The sequence below is a fragment of the Pelophylax lessonae genome (assembly GCF_965119305.1).
Source record: "Pelophylax lessonae genome assembly, chromosome: 2".
NCBI classification, from domain to species: domain Eukaryota; kingdom Metazoa; phylum Chordata; class Amphibia; order Anura; family Ranidae; genus Pelophylax; species Pelophylax lessonae.
Genome location: NC_138769.1, coordinates 475,975,097 through 475,998,455, shown reverse-complemented (window position 1 = coordinate 475,998,455; position 23,359 = coordinate 475,975,097).

Genomic DNA, 23,359 nt, shown 5'->3' with positions numbered 1-23,359 from the left:
TACCATAAATGTTTGGTTTTGAGTTTAATACAGCTTTAAGTATAGACATTGACTGAGTTGTTCTCAGTTGCCAGCATTAAAGCTTTTTAACTGCTTAAGGACTGGCCCACGAACACATACTGCGGAAGGGCGACCCTTAAGCGTCAAAATCACATACCTGTATGTGATTTTTTTTCTTCAGCTATGAGGCACGCGTGCTCCTGCTGTGATTGGACACTGCGGGAGCCAATCACCGGGTCCGGCGGACCCGATGTCCGCTGGGAAACCAAGCGGTCGTTCTGAGAGAGGCAGAACGGTGGTCTGCCTATGTAAACAAGGCAGATTGCCATTCTGCTAGTAAGGAAGACAGAGATCTTGTGTTTCTGCTAAGCAGGAACACAGATCTCTGTCTTCCTTCAGTTAAACCATCCCCCACACAGTAGGAAAGCACCACCAGGGAACACAATTAACCCTTTTATTGCCCCTGACGTTAACCCCTTCTGTGACAGTGTCATTAGTACAGTGACAGTGCATTTCTTTTAGCACCGATCACTGTATTGGTGTCACTGGTCCCCCAAAATGTGTCACTTAGTGCCAGATTTGTGCACTGCAATGTCGCAGTCCCACTAAAAATCGCTGATCCCCGCCATTACTAGTAAAAAAAAAATAAAAAAAAATAAAAGGTCCATAAATCTATCCCATAGTTCAATCAATATACGCTTATTGTTTTCTTTTTTTTTTACCAAAAACATGTAGCAGAATACGTATTGGTCTAAATTCATTTAGTGTGTTTTATAGCAGAAAGTAAAAAACATGTTTTTTTTTTTTTTTTTTTCAAAATTGTCAGTTTTCTTTTGCTTATAGCGCAAAAAATGAAAACCGCAGAGGTGATCAAATACCACCAAAATAAAGCTCTATTTGTGGGAAAAAAATAACGTTTTTTTGGTGTACAGTGTCACACAACAGCGCAATTGTCAGTTAAAACACTGCAATACCTTTATCGCATAAAAATGGAGCTAAAATAGTTAACATACATTTATTTTCTGGGAATCCATACACTACGAAATTATAGCAAACAATGCTTTGGTCAGTCATAGGGACAGTGGATATTTGGTCTGGTGTAATAGTACATTTTTGGTAATTCCCCAATGTTTTCCAGTCTCATGAAGAGATAAGTATGGCCCGTCTCCTTCCTTAGTTGGAAATACATAGTACATAATGAAGCTCAATCCAATTACTGAAAAACTAACAATTTGTAACAGGTTAGTGAACAGCAATGCCTGCTTGTTTTGGGTAGATCTGCAAATCTAGCTCTCAGCAAGCATCCCTGGTCCCAATGTATCTAGTATAACAGCCATCAGCAGGAACATCTAGTCAAACCAGTTGCCATATTGATTGGACATATTTGCCCTAGTGTGGCAGAAATCAGCAGGAGCTGCAGACAGTCATTTAATATTTGGGGGACTGTAAAAGTGGGCCTTAAGCCAAATTTCAGCACAGTCTAATCTTGGAAGCTTGCTATATGGCAATGAATATGACAGTGTTAAAAACGGTTGTATTAAGAGGACCCATGGCTTCCTCTAACTAATCAATGTCAAGGCATTGGACTTTGAGGATGGGTTCACACAGGTCTGGCTGCGGTTTGCAGCCTGGTGTCCTGTGTGTTTGTGTTCACCAGTTCAGGTGCGATTCAGGTGCAAATTTGTCCCTAAATTCGCACCTGAACCAGACCCAAAAACGCACAGGAACCTTTTCAAATACACATTGCATCCACCCCTGACATGTGTGAACCGGCTCCATTGAAAGCCGGTCACACTTACATATTATGTGAATTGGATGCGGTGTAAAACACATCCAAATCGCATATATGTGAACCCAGCCTTAAGCATTATAACAGCAGCATTTTATAATATAGACTGTCCTAAAATTGAACTGTACTCTTTTTACATTTTTTTGTTTTTATTAGATTTATTTGTGAAAGCGGTCAGCTTAGAAAAAACAATCTGAGTCTTCGTTCACACGTACGATTTGTTGGACTTGTGTGACAGTGTATGACAAGTGGAATCCGATTACTGGTTACTGGACTCATTCACAACAACAGGCTTTTCTGTTACTTGGAAAAAAATGTGCAGACACTACTTTTAGTGCAAGATGGTGAATTTTTTTTTTGCTCTAGAAACTTCAATAGGAGCACATGAAAATGCATGAAAAATGCAATAAATGCAAGAAAACCCTATGAAAAAAAACACAGGAAAGCATGAAAATGCAGACGTTTAAGTGTGAGGCTAGGTTTACATCTATCTGTGTCTGTTTCTGTTCATTTTAATGCATTTTGTATCCTTTTAAGCACATTTACAGTAAACCCCCCTCCATTGCGGGGGTTACGTTCCGGACCCAGCCGCGAAAAGTGAAATTCCGCGAAATAGAAAAACCCTATTAAAATGCATTGTAGGCATGATTTTTTTACTGTCACTGTACGTGTAGAAGCATTTTAAGGTCTTTAAACACACTTTTAAAACAATAGACACTCATTTAAACACATAAAAGATACTTAGAGACAGAGCAAGAGCTATGAAAAACACAAAAATCTTTCATTTTTAATGATTTATATAGTAAAATAACATTACAAAAAAAAAACGCGAATTACCGGGACCGCAAAAACTGAACCGCGATGTAGCGGGGGATTACTGTACACACACTATCATTATTCTATTGGCCATCCAGCACATGAAAATGCACAGAAAAAAGGACATGCCCCATTTTCAAACCACAATGCAAAGGGGCATTTAGAGAGGGAGGATCAGATCAGATAGAGGAGGATAGGAGGGAAGGCTGGCAAGAGGTGGAATTTAGCTTGGAGAGAGTAATTTAAGATAGGCCCACTTTAAGGTACAATGGGTACAAAATGGCATCGCCTAATGCCTAAAACATATGTGTTTGGCCAAGGTAGGGGACAGTATCATGCACTTTAAGAAAGATTTAGATGCATGGAGGTCTAATTATGGCAACACACAGTAGCACACATGATGTGTTACTCAGGGCCGTTTGAAGGAATTTGGGGGCCCCAAGCAAAATGAACATGGAGGCCCCCCCGCACACACGCAAAGCCTACAGGAACCACAGCATAGCCATACAGTTTAGGTTCATCCACACTTTATATAAATAAAAAATGAGTACAGTGCAAATACTGATTGCCAGTTGCCAGATATTATCGCCCCTCCCGTTCCCCCACCATGTGCCTTAGATGATACCAGGGGGACTTTTTTCTTATGCTATGGGACTATCCAGCAGTCTGTTAACAGGTAGGTATTGTTCCCAATTGGACAATTGGTCCAATTTTTGCACGAAAAAATTGAGTGACAGACTGTCAGTGTGATCATACCTGTCGCTGGCCTGGTCCGGTCCACGTGTGTGAGGAGGATGTGATGACTCATGGTATGTCTCTCTCTGCCAAAGTTTGCGGGCCTGGTGGGGTGGCACCACTCCCGCGCGCGCTTTAGACCGCCTAGGCTGGGGCGGGGCTGGTGCACACTCGCAGATGTGCACCGCCGCCGCGCACTCTCCCCCTAGCGAGCCGGCACCGCGTGACGTCATGCCGCTCCTCCACTTTGCGCCCGCCCGCCGGCCTGTCACAGGCCGCCTGTGTGTTGTGAGGCCGGCCTGTGTGTGTGAGGCGCAGCGTGCGGCCGCAGCGTTTGTGTTTTGGGTTTTTGGGATAATGTCAGTCTGTGTCTTGGGTCTTGGGGCCCCAGGCCCCAAAGCAATTGCTTGTTTTGCCTGCCTTGACACGACGGGCCTGGTGTTACTGCATTGTGGCACCCTAAAACACTGATGGAAATATACCTGTTTTTTAACGTGCCACAATGCACTGCTACGCATGGTAGTGCATTGAAGTGCCTTGCATTAAAAGAAAAGGTTATTTTAAGCATGTTATGTTGTGTTAGCAACCCATTCATTTTGATTTATATGACACATTAATGTGTGACATAACGTGTTTATTCAGCACAATAATGTAAATGAGCCTCAATGATGTGCTGTGTCTAAGGTTACTGCCTAGAAACTGATTTTTTAAAGTTCTTTTTAACTGGAATGCTGATGAAAGTAAATGGTAAAAAAAATTTGGTTTCTGTGGTGCTGTATTCTCTGCTTCTTACACTTTGTTTAATGTTCCACCTTCTTGCTTGCATTTTTATAAAGGTTCATTGCTGCTTTTGAAAGCTGCTTTCAGCTTTTGACTTGCATAAACATACATAATAGCTCTTAAACTCATGTAAATGCAATTGGAATGCATTAGGCAAAACATGACTACAAACATCTCGCAAAAAAAGTTATGCAAGTTATGCAGCCTGTGTCTGCTTTGTGGGATTATTACATTATACTAACTTTTTGCAACATTACCTGAAAGTGTTTTTTTTTTTTTTTTACCTGAAAGGGTTTTGAAAGCCCATAATTTTTTGTTTTGGATAGAGTGCAAAAAGGTTAGAACGCCTAGCACGTATTTATTGCTAAAAAAAAAAAAACGGCTTTTGTTAATGGGGGGAAAAGGAGGGTATGCCTGTCTTAAGGCCCCCCCCCCCATTCCTTATGGGCAGTTAAACAGTTTCAAGGCTTCCCTGTTGTTTAGTTAAATCAACGGTGGAGTTGTGGATAGGCTAGAACAGGTCAGCTGACCTGGAACATTCTGGAAGGTCAGGATCTCTAAAAGGATAGGTCAGTTGGGATTAGATGACCCTGGAATGTTCTGGAGTTCCTAAGGGGTCCCTATAAATAGGAGCAGCTTGTTAGGTACAGGGCCAGTGATCTGAGGAGGATCGTCAACAGCACTTCCCACCCCCCCCACCTTCCCCTGTCGCGGCTTTGTTATGTGGTAGGGTCCCTCTGGTACAGTTAAGAGGGACAGTTTTGAAAGAAGTTAATTTTCATGGTGTATTTCAGCTCGAGTCTTAGTGGCTGAGCTGTTTTTATTTATGGATTTTGGTATATGAATTTAATTTTCATTACTAGATTAATATATATTAGCATGTAATTCTACCAATAATAAAAGCCGCGGCCAATATATTTATCCAATACATATTTTAAAATTGATGACTTCATTGTGTGTGTTTTTATTTATGTCCAGGCAACTACTGCCTGCGATCCCATAGGAAAGTGAAAGCTGCAAACACAACAGTGAGATATTTGTCGCCAGAAATTGTAAATATACAAAGTGTTGCATTATCAGAAATTATCAATGAAAACCAATTCCAAATATATGAATATACCATAAACATACAAAAGTGTCCAATGTGAAAAGCAGTCCCACAGGGATGATATTAAGAAATAGTGAGTAGTTTTAGCAGCCAGAGATCGAAGATGGGTCGAGTCACCTTCCCACCACCATAGAGGCCAATCACCAACACCCAAATAAGATGTCCTCTTACCAAAACACAAGGACCCCCTGAGAACAGGCAGGTCAAACACACTTTGGGGACTCTCTCCCTATGGCAATAGCCTGTATTTAGGGGGTCCTTAAGTTTTGGTAAGAGGACAAGACATCTTATTTGGGTGTTGGTGATCAGCCTCTATGGTGGAGGGAAGGTGACTCAAGCCATCTTCGATCTCTGGCTGTTAAAACTACTCACTTTTTCTAATATTGTCCCTTTGGGACTACTTTTCACGTTGGACATTTTCATATGTTTATGTAATATTTATATATTTGGAATTTGTTTTTATTGATTATTTCTGATAGCACTACACTTTGTATTTTTAAAATTTCAGGTTCTTCTTACTGTCATTGCTTCCACTAGGACATTCACCCTCTTTTTTTGTCCAACTAACCATTATAACTGGAACTGAAAGTAAGGGAAAGTTAAAAATCTGAGCTGTTGCCAAGACAAAAATGGAGGAGAAAGCTTCCAATAGTTCTGGTGACAACTGTCTTAGAAGAGGCTTCCTATACTTTGAAGACATTTCTCCCACTTCCTGTTACATCTACATTGTAGGAAGTGAAGGGAAAATTCCCCAACAGTATGTAGGTTGCAAAAACAAAACTGATTTAACTATTCCTTACTGTATCCAAAATGCTTTAGATACACTTTAAATACTGCCTGTAAAAATTTATTTTACAGAAGAACGTTTCACAGTTTTTTGAAAACTGCCTGTCCACAATCCAAATTTTTATGGTTTTATTTTTTTAAAGCTTTATCCTTTATCTAAGCTGTCTGTAAAACTGTACTTCCTTTCATGCTTCTTTTGTGCTATATTTTAAATTACAAACTAAGTGCAGAACTATACTTTTTGTTCTTTCTACCTTGTTGAGAAAGCATTATAAGAGTTTCCACTCAGAGCAATAAAAGCAATGTGCAGAGATGACATGTCTTTTGCTATGCCAAAATGTTTTGCTGTACAGCTGTATATATTTAATATCATACATGTTTAATACATCCCTTTTCTCTCTTAATGGTAACAAATGGCCCAGCTCCAGATTATGCATGGATAAATAAATGAAATTCCTGTCTCTAGCACAAGCTAGGGCTGAATTACAAAATAAACTGGAACTTAATTGGGACAATTGCCCACTCAAATCAATCAGACGTCACCTTTCTCATGCTGCATCTTTCATTTCATCTTTCAGTTCATTGTCTGCTATGAGTGTGAAATAGTCCCATAGGGTGAGGTTAACAAGAAGGCGCCAACTTTAAGCCAGAAGACAGCATAGATTTTAATGGTCTGGTGTAACAATCATAGTTTTTAGTTTCATGCCCTTAATATCTATACCATATCTAATACCTATGAGGATAGAAATATGGCACCCGCCATCACTGATTTTTTTTAAAGTTGCAGGTCCTGGGGCTGTCAATATGAGTCGTCTTCACTATATAATGAGTCACTAACCCAAAAAACATGCAAGTAAGACAGGAATTCAGACTTTTATGACTTTGCTGGTTGCATGCTAGTTCCAGGTCTGTGACTCACAAGAGGTAATAACTCTCTTGTAACATAGAAGCTGCCCCTCCATAAGGAGTGGAGCATGCTCTACCTCTGCTTCACCAAACTGAGTTTCACAAGAAAACTGGTTTGGTCTTATTGTCTCAAGACAGTACCCTAATCTACAGTTATTTCTCATTTATTGAAAGTCTTATGGACTGCTTCAACAGACCCCCTTCTTCTCACTAGGTAATACAGAATGGATCAGAAAACAGTCCAGAAATTTTGCAATGACAACTCATATATTCCAATTCTGTACTTACAGATTTTCTTTAACCACTTGCCGACTGCGTAACATACATTTACTGTGGCAGGTCGGCTCTATTGCGTGATATCATGTACCTGTGCGTCATTTTGTACAATAGCCTCTAGGGAGCGTGCGCATGCTGCCGGAGACCCAATAACACTGATTGGACAGAGGGGGAGTCAATCAGAGGGTCTGACGGTCCCGATGTCGTAGACACTATTACTTTTGCACAAACCAATCAATATACGCTTATTAGGATTTTTTTTTACCACAAATATGTAGCAGAATACATATTAGTTACATAGTTACATAGTTAGTGAGGTTGAAAAAAGACGTCCGTCCATCCAGTTCAACCTATGATGTGTGTGTGTGTTTGCTGTTAACCGTACATTGTATACCCCTGTATGTTGTGGTCTTTAAGGTGCCCATCTAATATTTTTTTGAAACTATCAATGCTCCCTGCTGATACGACTGCTTGTGGAAGAGAATTCCACATCATTACTGCTCTTACAGTGAAGAACCCCTTACGCACTTTAAGGTTAAACCGCTTTTCCTCTAGTTTTAGTGAGTGGCCACGTGTCTTATTGTATCTCCTTTCTCTGAATAGTTTGTTCCTTATGCTAGGGTCGCCAGTACAGTATTTGTACATTGATATCATATCCCCCCTCAATCGTCTCTTCTCCAGAGAGAATAGGTTCAGTGCTTGTAGTCTTTCCTCATAGCTGATGTCCTCCATTACCCTAATTATTTTTGTTTCCCTTCTCTGGACTCTTTCCAGTTCCAGCACATCCTTCCTGAGGACCGGTGCCCAGAACTGGACAGCATACTCCAGATGTGGCCGGACCAGAGTCTTGTAGAGCGGGAGAATAATCTCTTTATTTCTGGAGTGAATCCCCTTTTTTATGCATCCCAGTATTCTGTTGGCTTTGCTTGCAGCGGCTTGGCATTGCATGTCACTGCCAAGCCTGTTGTCTACCAGTACCCCCAGGTCCTTTTCCATCCAAGACTCACCCAGAGGTTCCCCCCCCATAGTGAGTAGCTTGCTTTCTGGTATCTGGCCCCCAAGTGCATTACTTTACATTTTTCAACATTAAACCTCATCTGCCATGTAGTTGCCCACCCCATTATTTTGTTCAGGTCCGCTTGTAAGGTTTCCACATCCTGCATAGAAGATATTGGCCTAAATTGAAGAAGAAATTAGAATTTTTACATTTTTTTTTATTGGATGTGTTTTATAGCAGAAAGTAAAAAAAAAATATATATATAGATATATATGTATATATCTATATATATATTTTTTTTTTTTTTTGGTTTCAAAATTGTTGCTTTTTTTTTTTTGTTTATAGTGCAAAAAACAAAAACCGCAGAGGTGATAAATACCACCAAAAGAGAGCTCTATTTGTAGGAAAAAAAGGACATCAATTTTATTTGGGAACAGCATTGCACAACTGTGCAATTGTCAGTTAAAGTAATGCATTGCCATATCGCAAAAAATGGCCTGGTCCTTAAGCGGGTAAAACCTTCCGAGGCTGAAGTGGTTAAAGGGTAACTCCCCTTTCGTGGGTAAAAAAAAAAAAAGCAAATAGAGAAAAAATAATATAGCATATACAATTGCAACACACGCCATATTGTAATTGAATGTTATTAAAAAATATCTTTCCTTTTCAATCTGCAACCACTGTAATTTTCTGAAAATGCAATGCAATATGGCTACCTGGAGCTGTTTTGTACACAGAAACATAATTTCCTGCTTGTGTGATTGGCTCACTGATTTTCCCAGAAGTCTGTACTAAGATGCATGTCAGATCTCAGGCTTCCCTGCAACATAAATGTCATTTTTGGTGAGATATTCCCAATAGAAACATGTCTAAAGGCATCTAGTCCCAGCAACTTTCCTCATTAGAGCCCTGCAGGTGCACAGCTGATTGATAATTATGTAACCACTCCCATTAGACTCACTCAGCACAGAGGCACAGAGGAACAAACAATGATTTCTTCAGAATAACAAAAGATAGTAATCTGCAACAAAGTTTGTTAAAATCCTTGCAATGTACAGAGATCACCTAGAGGGGAAGGTTTTTTTCTCAACAAAAGTGGAGTTACGCTTTATGAATTCTTGGAGTAAAGTTAGTTATGACATCTCTGCAGATTTTATGTTATTATCTGGGCCAGGGCACAGTGCATCTGTACATAGATTTACACAAGCCTTTATAGAAATAAGCTGATATTAGATGATATAGTGAATGAGATTGGGTAATATTTAGCCTTTTAAAAATAAAATTCCCATGTATCTAGTTCCAATAGTTGAGTGGGTCCGGGTAAGTGATGACTGAATATTGCATGGATATTCTGTTACTGAGATGGAAAATATATTGGTGACCATAAACAGTCATCATATAACAACCTCTATAGTGTTCATTCTCTAGAAACGATTAAGACCGACAAGAGTACAATGATTTTAAAGTGTATTTAAATCCAAGAACAAAAAATATAATATATTGCAGCTTAGCCGTCCAGATGTTGAGGCTGTATTCAATTTCTTTTTTTTCAGGCCTTTTTTCTTCTTTTCCATCTGGTGATCTTGACATTAACACACTTCCCATTTAACAGTGACAATTATCACTCCTTATACTGTATCTGTGGATCTGTGGAGAAGCAGCATTGTCCCCGTGACACAGGAAGTGTATTAGGACTTTAGACCCCCCACATGTTATGTAGAAGTAAAGAGGGGGAGGTGTTCTGTAGTCCACGGAAATAACTGGGAACAAAACTAACTGATAGGGTACTACTCCCTCTGGATATATACCCCCTACTCTTCACTTACCTGTACAAAGATACTACTTCGTTGCCAAAGAACTCTTGGAAGCTTCTGTCCCTCCATAAACCGTGGATAGTGACTTGCCTGATGTCGGCCCGCAGGCTGATATTACGCCATTGGCTGTCGGACACTGCCCTCACAGTTTCGGAGTTGTCTACTGCTCTTCTGGCATTGAGAGCCACAGAATCAGTGGGCCTCTCAGTAGATCCATGCCAGCCCCAAACAAAGTTTGACCGCAAATGGAACTGCCTATTCCCCATCCACCCTCCATGAGCCAACGGACAATCAGCTTCCACCTCTGGCATGATCTAGGACCTCAATACTACCTTAGTGGACAGATACGTAGTTGCGGGAACACACCCGCTTAAAGGGACTGCCCCCACTTATCTGTCAGTGAATTTAACCACTATGATGCCTACGTGAATATAGGGTTGTTTAAGTGATTGCGGGCTCTTCTGAGTTCCTATGCAGTGTTGTTCATCAAAGGACATCAGTTGTTTTCCCATAGTTCAGCTGATACAGATTCTAATCTACCACCAATAATAGGGTGCCCAATATCCCTCCCCTCCCTCCCCCCTCCCCCCTCCCTTTCCTTTCCTTCCCCCCTCCCCCCTCCCTTTCCTTCCCCTTTTAGCCTTACGCTTTTGACTAAACCTATGTCTTGTCTAGCCCCAGAGGCTGTTCTACCCACACGTACTCCTATATCTCACCCCTCCCCCATGTCATGTGTTAGACAAAATATTACCCGACTTTGCATAAGATGATCTAGCAGTACTACGCAAGGAATTATTCGCAAATGCTATGTCACTTAGCAGAGCACGTTGTCACTGATATTATAGCGAGAGTTGTATATATTGTACTCACTGTTAATTTTCTTGTACCGCGTTGAGTTTCAATAAAATATTGTTTAAAAAAAAAACTAACTGATAACAGTCAACAGAGGCAGAGTGCATACAATGTTATTAACCACTTTACCCCCAGCCGCTGCAGATGTACTGCGGCAGGCTGGCTCTCCCAGGCAAAGTCCCGGACATGTATGGCGTTCGCCTGGGAGGAGATAGGGGGTCAGCTGGGGAGCCAGTGTGTGTGACAAACCGCTCCGATAGCCGCCGGTCACTCGACATCTCTCCCTGCTGACAGAGAAGCCGTCCGTCATTCTCCCTGAGATGATCACAGAGACCATGCGATCCTGCTATATAGGATCGCATGTCTCTATGGTCATCTCACAAGCCCAACCCCCCGAAAGTTAGAATCACTCCCCTAGGCTTACATTTAACCCCTTGATCATCCACAGGGTTAACCCCTTCCCTGCCAGTGTCATTATTACAGTAACAGTGCATATTTTTAGCACTGATTACTGTAGTAATGTTACTGGTACCCCCAAAAGTGTAAAAAATGTCAGTTAGGGGTCCGATCTTCCGATCTGTCCGCCACAATGTCGCAGTCCCGCTAAAAATAGCAGATTGCCACCATCACTATTAAAAAAAAAAAAAACAATAAAAATGACATAAATCTTTCCTGTAGTTAGTAAACGCAATAATTTTTGCGCAAACCGATAAAAATACGCTCATTGCAATTTTTTTTACCAAAAATATGTAGCAGAAAACAAATTGGCCTAAAATGTTAAACAATTTTGATTTTTACATATTTTTGGGGGGAATGTTATATAGCAGAATGTGAAAAATACTGTTTTTTTTTTTTCAAAATGGTCCCTCTTTTTTTGTTTATAGCGCAAAAAATAAAATTGCAGAGGTGATCAAATACCACCAAAAGAAAGCTCTATTTATGGGAAAAAAAGGACGTCAATTTCGTTTGGGTACAGCGTCGCACGATGTGCAATTGTCCATTAAAGTCACGCAGTGCCGAATCGCAAAATAGGGCCTGGTCTTTCAGCAGCAAAATCTTCCGGTCTTAAAGTGGTTAAATCCCTACATTTCTGGTAGGATCAACAGGCATTTTTTTTGCACCGATGAAAATGCTTTTGATTGCTGCATATTTATTAGACCAAAAGAAACACACACACACACACACACACACACACACACACACACACACACGTTATAATGACCTAATTACTGTACTTAGATATACTGTATGAATAAGATGTCAAGAAGAATAGTTAATTATACATGACCATGGTTACAGTTTGGACAAAGTCATCCTGCAAATGATCTGTATATAGCATCAAAGTGCACAGTCATGTCTGATAAACATTTACCTATTCAATCTGAAATGTGATAATGCATGTGACAAACCTGATTATGCTTAGATCAGGACATAACAGTGTGCCTATGGATACTCAAACGTCTGTACAGATCCCCTGTCAACTTCCTAGGCTAGAAGATCCATTTGTCCAAGGTTTCCTAGCCATATTATCCGTTCCATTCAGGCTAGAAACAAAATCAAACAAAAATTGTTTGCAAATGAGTGTGTGCTTGTATATGCCGCTGTTGATCAGTGGTTGGGTCCTTTGTTCTGATATCTGTAGGTACTCTAAAGGTTGAACAGATGGGCCTGATGTATGGTCAAGTTTACTTTTTAAACTGTGCTGATTGGTGCCTCAATAACCCTTTCAACTCAGTTTGTTCTCATTTGTTAAATGTAACACCCTTTAGAAAATAGTACTGCTCTTAGGATATTGTTTGTACAAATTGTTTGTAGAAAAACTGAATAATAATTGTCATAAATGTAGTTTAAGTTTATAAAATCAGTGTGCTCCTTAAGGGCCATACACACTATAAGATTTTCTGAAGACTTTTTCCTTCAGATTTACCTTTTCTATGTAGTGCAAGGGCCTGCCAGATTGCATACAAATTGAAAGTGTTTAGGTTTGACCTCATATTATATGGTTTTGGTAAATCTAAAGGAAAAAGTCTTCAGAAAATCTTATAGTGTGTATGGCCCATTACTGTGCATCTACTGTATATACTCTTTTACACGTTGTTACTTGCTTTTTTTTATTTCTTTATTAATATTAATTCAAAAGCCCAAGAAATATCACCCTGGAGCACATTTTAATGTGATTCATTTAAAAAGGGCTCTGTTTCCCCATTTATGTAACTGATCTCAGCTAGCTTGTATTGTTGGAATGAATAGATACTTATATTAAAATTCTTTCAGCTGATAGTCTTGCTTTTTCTTGTGGTGATATGCCAATTAGCTCAAAGGTCAACTTATGAGATCATTTTCAGCTACTGAGAAAATGCCTGTTCTTACGTCCTTGTGTTTTTTTTTTTTTTTTTTTTTGTGTGGGAAAAGTGTGCTGGTTGCTTTCTTACAGAGGCTAATAGCAGGTGGCCAAGCACTTTTACGTTTGTGACTGCAACAGCAGGTCACCACAGGACCTAAATGCCACAACTTGGTTTTAGGTTTTCTTGAAAGGAGCAACAGCTGAACACTATGACCATATAACACATGTGGGCATCACAGGGAGCATGAATGTCCTTCAGTGCCTTGGTTTACGAAATGTCAAACTGAAACAATTATTGGCCAAAATATTTCAAGACACACTTCCTGCCTTGTACTTACTTCATCATTTACCTTTGATTATATACTTCAGCTAGGAATTCATGTTCACTCCTCCTCAGCTCGTGTGCAGTCTGGGAAAACATAGTTTGTTATGATTTCATTTCAGCAGATAGAGTCATCGGCAATGTCTGCTAAAATGTTTTACACATTGAGAGATCCTGAAAAATTCTGCAACGAATTAAAAGAAAGAAATTCCTCATCAGCACTGAAGCGATTACAACAGTAAAGTGTTCACAGAAATGTAATAAAGACAAATTATAAGCTTCTGTATTAAATTATATACAAAGGTGTTACATATCAAAAAGAAGCTCTTGTGTGTAAAATTATTGATGATAGCTTTTTCAAGATAAGAAATGTTAAGTACTCATTATTTGTCAAAAATTATTAAATATTAATTTGTTGATATACGAAAGCTATTGAGTATTATTTATTGGTGCGTATTTTAGGTTATTGTTGCAGTCTTTTAGTATTGCAGTCATTTTTATATGAGCGTGTAGATTTTTTTGTAGACTATCCACTAGAGCAGTGGTCCCCAGGGGGCCAGATCCGGCCCTTTGCTTGCTTTTATCTGTCCCTTGGGAACTATTTCATCTTTTGACACCAACGATGGGACATAATTCCTCCCAATGACACCAACAATAGGGCACAATTCCTACTACAGACACCAACAATGGGGCACAGTTCCTCCCAATGACACCAAAGATGGGGAAAAATTCCTCCCAATGACACCAATGATGGGACACAATTCCTCTCACTGACAGCAAAGATGGGGCTTTGTTTTCTCCCATTGATGCCAGGACATTTTCTACTCCTGATGGTCATGGTCTGGCCCCCTTAAGGTCTGAAGGACAGTAAACTGGCCCCTTGTTTATTAAGTTTGGATACCCCCTGCACTAGAAGGTATTCCCATGGTTCAGAGCAATTACTATGTCTATTTCTTAACAACTATAGATATATCAGCTATGAGAAGAGTGCAATGTATGGAAAATTTTCAAAAGACTTGCATTGTTAGAAGAAGCATTAAAGCACAAGCATTATGTAGCACTGAAGAAAGAAGGAAGCAGAGACAAAATAATTAATGAGCAAATGAGACTTCCCTATGTAAATATAGTTCAATTATACAGATGATTATGGTAGGACACACTGATAGCCTTACTTGCATAAAGTTGATCTCTTTCACATGTGAATAATAAGCTAATAAAATGAATATCCTATATTAAACTTTCCTGTTACTATCTATAACTGACACAGCAAAATACTCTAAAACTTTGAAAAGATCATAATATCCCCATTAGGCATAGCTGTGTAGGGTTGTCAGTGTATCTCTTGGATACAGGACCAGCATGGGATTACTGTTAGCAAAACAAAGAAGCATGGCACGATCTGTGTAGTGAAAAACTCTTCAGTTGGTATATGTGCACATAGCGGGAATTGCCATTATCCTTCTATTTAAACACACAGAAGAAATCCGGTTGATTGATTATTCACACAAGAGTTATTTGATGTTGGTATTTTCTGGCACACCTAGATCTAAGAATGTTTTTTTTTCTGGGTAGCTTGTCTGATTTTATGATCCACAGGTTGCTTTGAAAAGATATTCCAACTGGATATCAAACATTTAGCATGGTATATGTGGTTTCTACAGTTGTCAATAAATGTAGTCACTGGACACTCACTTTCGCACAATCTAAATGATGTGGGTCACTAAAACTATCAATAAATGCTGTATTGCATGCTGTTCATACTCACCCAATCACTATGAGATTAATTTTCTCTATTCTGCCAAAAAACCTAGTTGGTCCTGCTGTTCTCTATCTCCACCTTCTGTCCATGTCCCCAATTCAGCTAAGGATTTTGCAGCTGTGGTGGCAACTCTGCACATGCTCAGTTTTCAGTAATTTTTTTATGCAGAGCATTTCCTCACCATCACATCTGAGCAGCCCATGTGACTATAGAGTCACACAAGTGGGCGTATACAAAGTGGTAAATGACAGCTTACTCCCTCCCTCCTCATCCACTAAATAGCTAAAGACAATGGGGTGGAATATTACATATAGATTAACGAGGGCTTCACCTCCCTCTTATTCTAAGACAAAGGCTGGAGGGCCATCACATAAATCTGCTCACACCACTTTATTTCAACAAAAAAATAAATATTTAATTTCAAATATATATTTATATGCCAGTTTAAAACATTTTACTGATATTATTTAATTATTTTTACTCTGTATTTCAAAGGCTGTTTTTTTATTTTTTTTATTTTAAACATGTGACCAGCAACAGAGGACTAGAAGCTCCTCCTGCTTTTGTTTCCCTGCAGGCAGGCTGGGAAAGAGCTGGGTCATGAGACAGCTGTATATCTATTCGGAAAAAGATACTTATATGCATTTTTTTTAAATTAAAATAATTATAGTGCTATCATCCACATACAGAAATAAAAGGGATAATGCCAATTAAACAGTGTGTGTTTAATATAGCTAATTTACCTAAATAACACAGTGTGAATTAAAAATTGAATGCACTACTGTTTAAAAAAAAAAAAAAAAAACAATACTTCTTTCCCTATGATCACTTGCAGGCACCAAATTACTAAAGAAAGAACAAACTGATTTTCCCATCACTTGGTTGTCATATGAAAGACTTTTTAGACATTGCTGCCTTTCCAATCACCAGCAATTTGAGTGACAAAACCTTTCTAAGAAGAGAAAGTACATTTCAAAGTCAGACTACTGACAAATTTCCCTTCTGCTGGCTGGACTTTTGTTGCTTCAGGTGTTGCAGAAAAAACAAATCTTTCATCTGCTCTGATTCCTAATAGCAGCAATATTTGGACCCATAAGCACAGCTGATACTGGCTTTATATACACCAAGAGAAAGAAAAAAACCTCCATTCATTTATTGATGCACTCTCTGCAAAAGGATTATGTTTCACTGTGTTTGAAGGACCTGAGAGCCCCTATTATTTTTGTTTGTAGAAACACTGTGGTGCAGATGAAAGCAGCCCGAGCTCTGGTCTATAGGAACTGATCACTGATTGTCTTTTTGTTAAGTTGAAAAAGCTTCCTGCTTGATTGATTTGTGATCTGAATCACTATTTTCCCCTTTCTAGTCTGTGTTTACTGAATATCTGTTACCTTAATGTCCAAGTGCCATTCATGGTATAGATAAACTTAGCGTTGAGATGAAGGAAGGGAAAGTATCATTTTAGCAGGAGTTTTGATAACAGAAGAGCTATGCTACTAATGAAGTATTCTTTGCAAAGTACCTAAAATTGCTGCAACAAACATAGTTTTTTCAGAGATGTTTATTCATAATTAACAAACGTGAGAGGCCCACACATGAGTTCAATTTGTTCAGGTTCAGTTCACCTATAGGGATGGAAAAATTTGGTTATAGAATTGTTTATAAAACCAACAATGGACTTTTCTTATGTGCTCCCATTTGGCTTATTAAATATACAACTGAAAAGGTTTTGTTATATCTGTGTAATAAATATATATATATATAAAATAAGCTGTTGATCCTGACAGAAATCTTGTGAGCTTATAGTGTCCTGTGCTCTATGCCTGTTCTGACTGTTATCAGTTAGCATTGTTCTTAGCTACAAACCTCCTACCCCTACATTATGGGGGATGTGAGTGTTTTGTAGGCTAGTTTTAGAGTGCCCCTTCATGGCAACAGTACAGTAAGTGAAAGTTATCACCCTAGGTCAGGAAGTGTGTTACTGGCAGAATCACCAGACTTAAAATAAGGAAAAAAACCTAGAAAAAGGAAAACTAACATTGCCACCACATCTAAGAATTGGTAATTGTCAAATTAAATTAATATGACATTGTTTTCCTTAGTTTAAATCTGCCCTTGGGTTCGATCTTGGGCTTTAAAGCGGTAGTAAATAAAAAAATAAATAAAAAAAAGTTCCCCTGCAAAATAATAATATAATGCGCTAGTAGGCATTAGGGATGATCGAACGGTTTGGGTCAACCATCGGTTCGACCCGAACATTGGGTGTTCGAAATTTGTGCCGAATTCCAAACTTTTTGCGGTAAAAGTTCGGAATTAGACCACCAGAACCGCCCAAAATGCAATAGGACAGGAACTGAGCTTTAAAAGCCCGTGATTGGCCCAGAAACATCAGTAAAAACCAATTGAGGGGGCAGGAGTCTGCTAGGAATGTGATTGGAGTGACTAGGGGGTCCAGAGGCCAATCAGGAGGGAATACGCCCCCCATACGCCCCCCAGTATATAACATAGCCCCGCCAAACCTCTAGCACTGTAATACAGAGGCTGTGGAATAGAGTGGAAGCATTTCTGTTACTCCTGCTTCTTGTAAAGCTCCAGTGTCATTTTGCAATTATTAGTGTGAGGAAAGGGATATGCAGTGTAGTTAGGGTACTATATACCACTGTAGTTAGATTCAAAAATCTAGTTTTTGTAGGGATAGCTTTAAGTGTCAGGGTGACAGTAGTGTAGTTTAGGGTGACCTGACTCTGCCATGTCAGGGTGACCGTAGTGCAGTTTAATGTGATCTGACTCTGCCATGTCAGGGTGACCGTAGTGCAGTTTAATGTGATCTGACTCTGCCATGTCAGGGTGACCATAGTGTAGTTTAATGTGATCTGACTCTGCCATGTCAGGGTGACCGTAGTGTAGTTTAATGTGATCTGACTCTGCCATGTCAGGGTGACCGTAGTGTAGTTTAATGTGAACTGATTCTGCCATGTCAGGGTGACCGAACTCTGCCATGTCAGGGTGACCCCACTATGCAGATTCTGGGTTAAGGGGTATATATATATATATATATATATGTGTATATATATGTATATATACACACACACACACACATATATATATATATATATATATATATACACACACACAGACATATATATATATATATATATATATATATATATATATATATATATATATATATATATATATATATATATATACCCCTATACAGAAGTAAAAAAAAATGCTTGAAAAACACCTGAAATAAAAACGCCCAGGTGTGAAAGGAGGGTAACACCATCCCTGCGCTACTGAAATTCTAAGAAAAATTATTTGTTTTTTTCTGGTTCTGGACATGCTACAGAGCTGAAACTTCACACGTACACTTTTTAGACCCCCCAGACACTAAATCCAAAGAAATCTCTTTTTTTTCAATAATTTTTTCAATAATTGGCTCTCTATCAAAAACGACAATTTTTAAAAACTTTTTTTTGCCTGATTCATAGTCCCTGGGGCATGACCCAGAACCCTAGACACTAGAGGCATTTATTGGGTTTTAGGGCTTCAAAATGGTGTTTTTTGATTCCAGAAGTTCGGATCGCATTGATTTCAATGGGGTTCTGGAATCCGAACCAAACTTTCGGGAAATTCGGGTGTTCTGGTCGAACCGAACTTTTCAAAAGTTTGATCATCCATAGTAGGCATCACATATTAGTACATTATGAAATACTTACGTAAAAAAGAAGCCCTCCAGCGGCGCGCGCTTTCCTCGCTGTAATGGCTTCCATCTTCCCCCAGTCTTCCTTCCGGGTTCACGGACTCTGGCTGTGTGAGTGGCCGGAGCCGCGATTATGTCACTCGCACAGATGCACGCAGGAGCCCTTGTCAAGGCACTGTGCTCTGGTGGTCCGGCACGGTATGCCACACCTTCAGAGCACATGCGCCAGTGAGTCACTGGTTGCATGTAGGGTGAATATCTCCTAAACTGTGTATTTTGGAGATATTCATTTTATCTACAGGTAAGCCATGGTATAGGCTTACCTGTAGCTAAAAATCACAAAACAGACTTTACTCTTAAACAACTGAATTACATGAAAATAGAACCAGCCATACACTGGACTGGATTTTTCAATACCAAGCAATTAAAGTGAAGCTTTCCACTCCCCAAGCATGTACAGTGATACATTTACAATCTACTCCAACAGCTGTTTCAAATGTACTCCTTGATTCCCCATATTAAAAGCAGTAAACAGTGTTGTTACTAATTTGCAAATTTTGACTTTGTATTATCAGTTATTCACAAACCCCCCACCTCTACTCTATTCTCCCTTGATACTAATGTATGCTTACTGCTCAGCAGAAATCAGTGACTAGCATATGTCACAGAAAAAGCATAGGTGCCTTTGATGTGGTTGCTGTAAATGACAACTTGGCTCTATATTCTTTGTACTGTACAAGAGGCAAAATGGCAATGTCCAATGGGGAATAGGGTTGACCTGAACTTCCTTGGGTTCCAGCATTGTTTGAGGAACTCTGAAGAAGTTCCGATGCTGAACCTGAAAACTCTACTGAAATCAATGGGAGATGACTGTATCAAAATAAAAAATGCCCTTCTTCTGGGCTAATAGGCAAGGGTGTCAACAAATAGCATAGGGTAGGGGTGGACACTGCACTGAGGAACATGTACCAATGCAAACATTTAAAAAAAACAAAATCCATTCAGCTATGGCAGTCATTTTTTAAAATGCCCAATTCCTTAAAATAACATGCGTGGGGGTTGCACTACTACTGCCTATAAAGTACTGCCTGTGATGTACAGGATGTGCTGGAAGCGCAGCAACAATACTGATATTTACAAAGAAAAAAAGTGTTTAAAATTGCCAGCTTCTTTTTTTAATTTTTTTTTTTTTGTAAAAGAGCACAGAAACCACTTCAAGGGTCCGGTATGTATTTTGAAAGACCTGACAATGAAATGTAATTTGCCAAAAATGTAAACTGTATCATATTTTTTCTTTGTAGATGTCACTTTCCTTGTTGCACGTCCTACAGCAAGAATGAAAAGAATAAAAAAAAGATGCAGTCCCCACAAAATACATACCTCATGCAGTCCCCCTAAAACTCTATGCCAGATCCTCAATATGTGAATGCAGCCTGGCTGGCCATATATATATATATATATATATATATATATATATATATATATATATATAAACACAGTATATATACTGTACAGTGGTGTTCGAAAGTTTGGTCTCCCCAGGTAAAAATTTGTATTAATGTGCATAAAGAAGCCAAGGAAAGATGGAAAAATCTCCAAAAGGCATCAAATTACAGATTAGACATCATAATATGTCAACAAAAGTTAGATTTTATTTCCATCATTGACACCTTCAAAATTACAGAAAACAAAAAAATGGTGTCTGCAAAAGTTTATGCACCCTGCAGAATTTATAGCATGCAATGCCCCCTTTGCAAGGCTGAGACCTGCCAGTGTCATAGATTGTTCTCAATCATCGCCTGGGAAGACCAGGTGATGTCAATCTCAAAGGTTTTAAATGCCCAGACTCATCTGACCTTGCCCCAACAATCAGCACCATGAGATTTTCTAAGCAGTTGTCTAGAAAACTGAAACTGAAAATAGTTGACGCTAACAAAGCTGGGGAAGGCTATAAGAAGATAGCAAAGCGTTTTCAGATGTCGATATCCTCTGTTCGGAATGTAATTAAGAAATGGCAGTCATCAGGAACAGTGGAAGTTAAAGCAAGATCTGGAAGACCAAGAAAAATATCAGACAGAACAGCTCGCAGAAAAGCAATTCAAAACCCACGTTTGACTGCACGATCCCTCCAGAAAGATCTGGCAGACAGTGGAGTTGTGGTACACTATTCCACTATAAAGAGATACTTGTACAAATATGGTCATGGAAGAGCCATCAGTAGAAAACGTCTTCTACGTCCTCACCACAAAAATCAGCGTTTGAACTTTAAAAAATGAACATATAGACAAGCCTGATGCATTTTGAAAAAACAAGTTCTGTGGACCGATGAGGTTAAAATTGAACTTTTTGGCCGGAATGAGCTAAGGTACGTTTGGAGAAGAAGGGGCACAGAATTTAATGAAAAGAACCTCTGTCCAACTGTTAAGCATGGGGGTGGATCAATCATGCTTTGGGGTTGTATTGCAGCCAGTGACACAGGGAACATCTCACAAGTAGAAGGAAAAATGGATTCAATAAAATTTCAGCAAATTTTGGATGGTAACTTGATGCCATCTGTGAAAAAGCTGAAGTTGAAGAGAGGATGGTTTCTACAAATGGATAATGATCCTAAACACACCTCTAAATCCACAGGGGATTACATCAAGAGGCGTAAACTGAAGGCTTTGCCATGGCCTTCACAATCTCCTGACCTCAACATGATTGAAAATCTATGGATAGACCTTAAAAGAGCAGTGCGTGACAGACAGCCCAGAAATCTCAAAGAACTGGAAGACTTTTGTAAGGAAGAATGGGCAAAGATACCTCAAACACTACAAAAAGCGTTTACAAGCGGTGATACTTGCCAAAGGGGCAGTACAAGATATTAACTCTGCAGGGTGCCCAAACTTTTGCAGACACCATTTTTTTGTTTTCTGTTTTTTGAAAGTGCAAATGATGGAAATAAAATCTAACTTTTGTTGACATATTATAAGAATGTCTAATCTGTAATTTGATGCCTTTTGGAGATTTTTTCCATCTTTCCTTGGCTTCTTTATGCACATTAATACAAATTTTTACCTGGGGTGCCCAAACTTTCGATCACCACCGTATATAAAGCTCTTGGTCCCGCTGTTAGAATACAACGCCCTTGCGAGGGAGGCGGCAAAGGGAATATCACTGTTCATTGCATTTGTGTGGATGGAGGACATTGTTGTCAGCCCAATGAATAAACAAACAAGTAAAAAACAAACTAAGTGAAAAAAGGAAAGAAAAACTAAAAGCAGAAAACTAATGTGGTCATAACACCTTAGGATTAGAAAGTTGCAATATATAAAATTTTTTGTTTTTGGATTTAGATACCTTTTGCGGCCATACTAACATTGACTATTGGCTATTCATTAATGACAGATCAGTCCCTAGGTGGGTGACATCTAAATTCTAGATGGATGACATTCACTTTATTAAATAACTGTATATTAGAAACAACTGCCATTTTTTTTATATGACTAAAATACTGTTTTGATCTTTCTTTGAACCTTTTTGCATCTTAGTGTCACTGGTCCCACCTCTTTCAGCCACTCTCTTTTTTACATTCAATTGATTCAGGATAGCTACACATTCTTGCTTTGGACTGGCTTCTTTATAGGGACAACAGTGGATCACGACTGCACAATTTGTATTGACATGGCTGTTTGTTATCATCACCAGAGTATCCACTTAGGAGCACATTCGAGAGAAAGTTGTTACCTTATAACAGGAAGTGCTTGAACAAGGACCTTCACGGTAAGATCACCAGCAATTATTTTAATAAACACTGAAGATTTTACAGTATTGAAAACAACTTCTGGAATTACAATAACAGGTTAAAGTAAAAGGAAAAGATCTCCTTTAACTCTCCGCTAAACAATCATTAACCACAATAATAGAAATTCTGCATAGTTCAAATCTTTAAAATATGCTTCTTTGTGCCCTATTTAGCCATTAATGTCGAAACCTCTGGCAACAAAAGTGAGTACACCCTTAAGTGCAAATGTCCAAATTGGGCGTCAATATTTTGTGTGGCCACCATTATTTTCCAGCAATGTCTTAACCTTCTTGGGCATGGAGTTCACCAGAGCTTCACAGGTTGCCACTGTAGTCCTCTTCCACTCCTCCATGACGACATCGTGGAGCTGGTGGATGTTAGAGACCTTGCGCTCCCCCACCTTCCATTTAAGGATGCCCCACAGATGCTCAATAGGGTTTAGGTCTGGAGACATGCTTGGCCAGTCCATCACCTTTACCCTCAGCTTCTTTAGCAGGGCAGTGGTAGTCGTGGAGGTGTGTTTGGGGTTGTTATCATGGTTGAATATTGCCCTGCAGCCCGTCTCCAAAGGGAGGGGATCATGCTCTG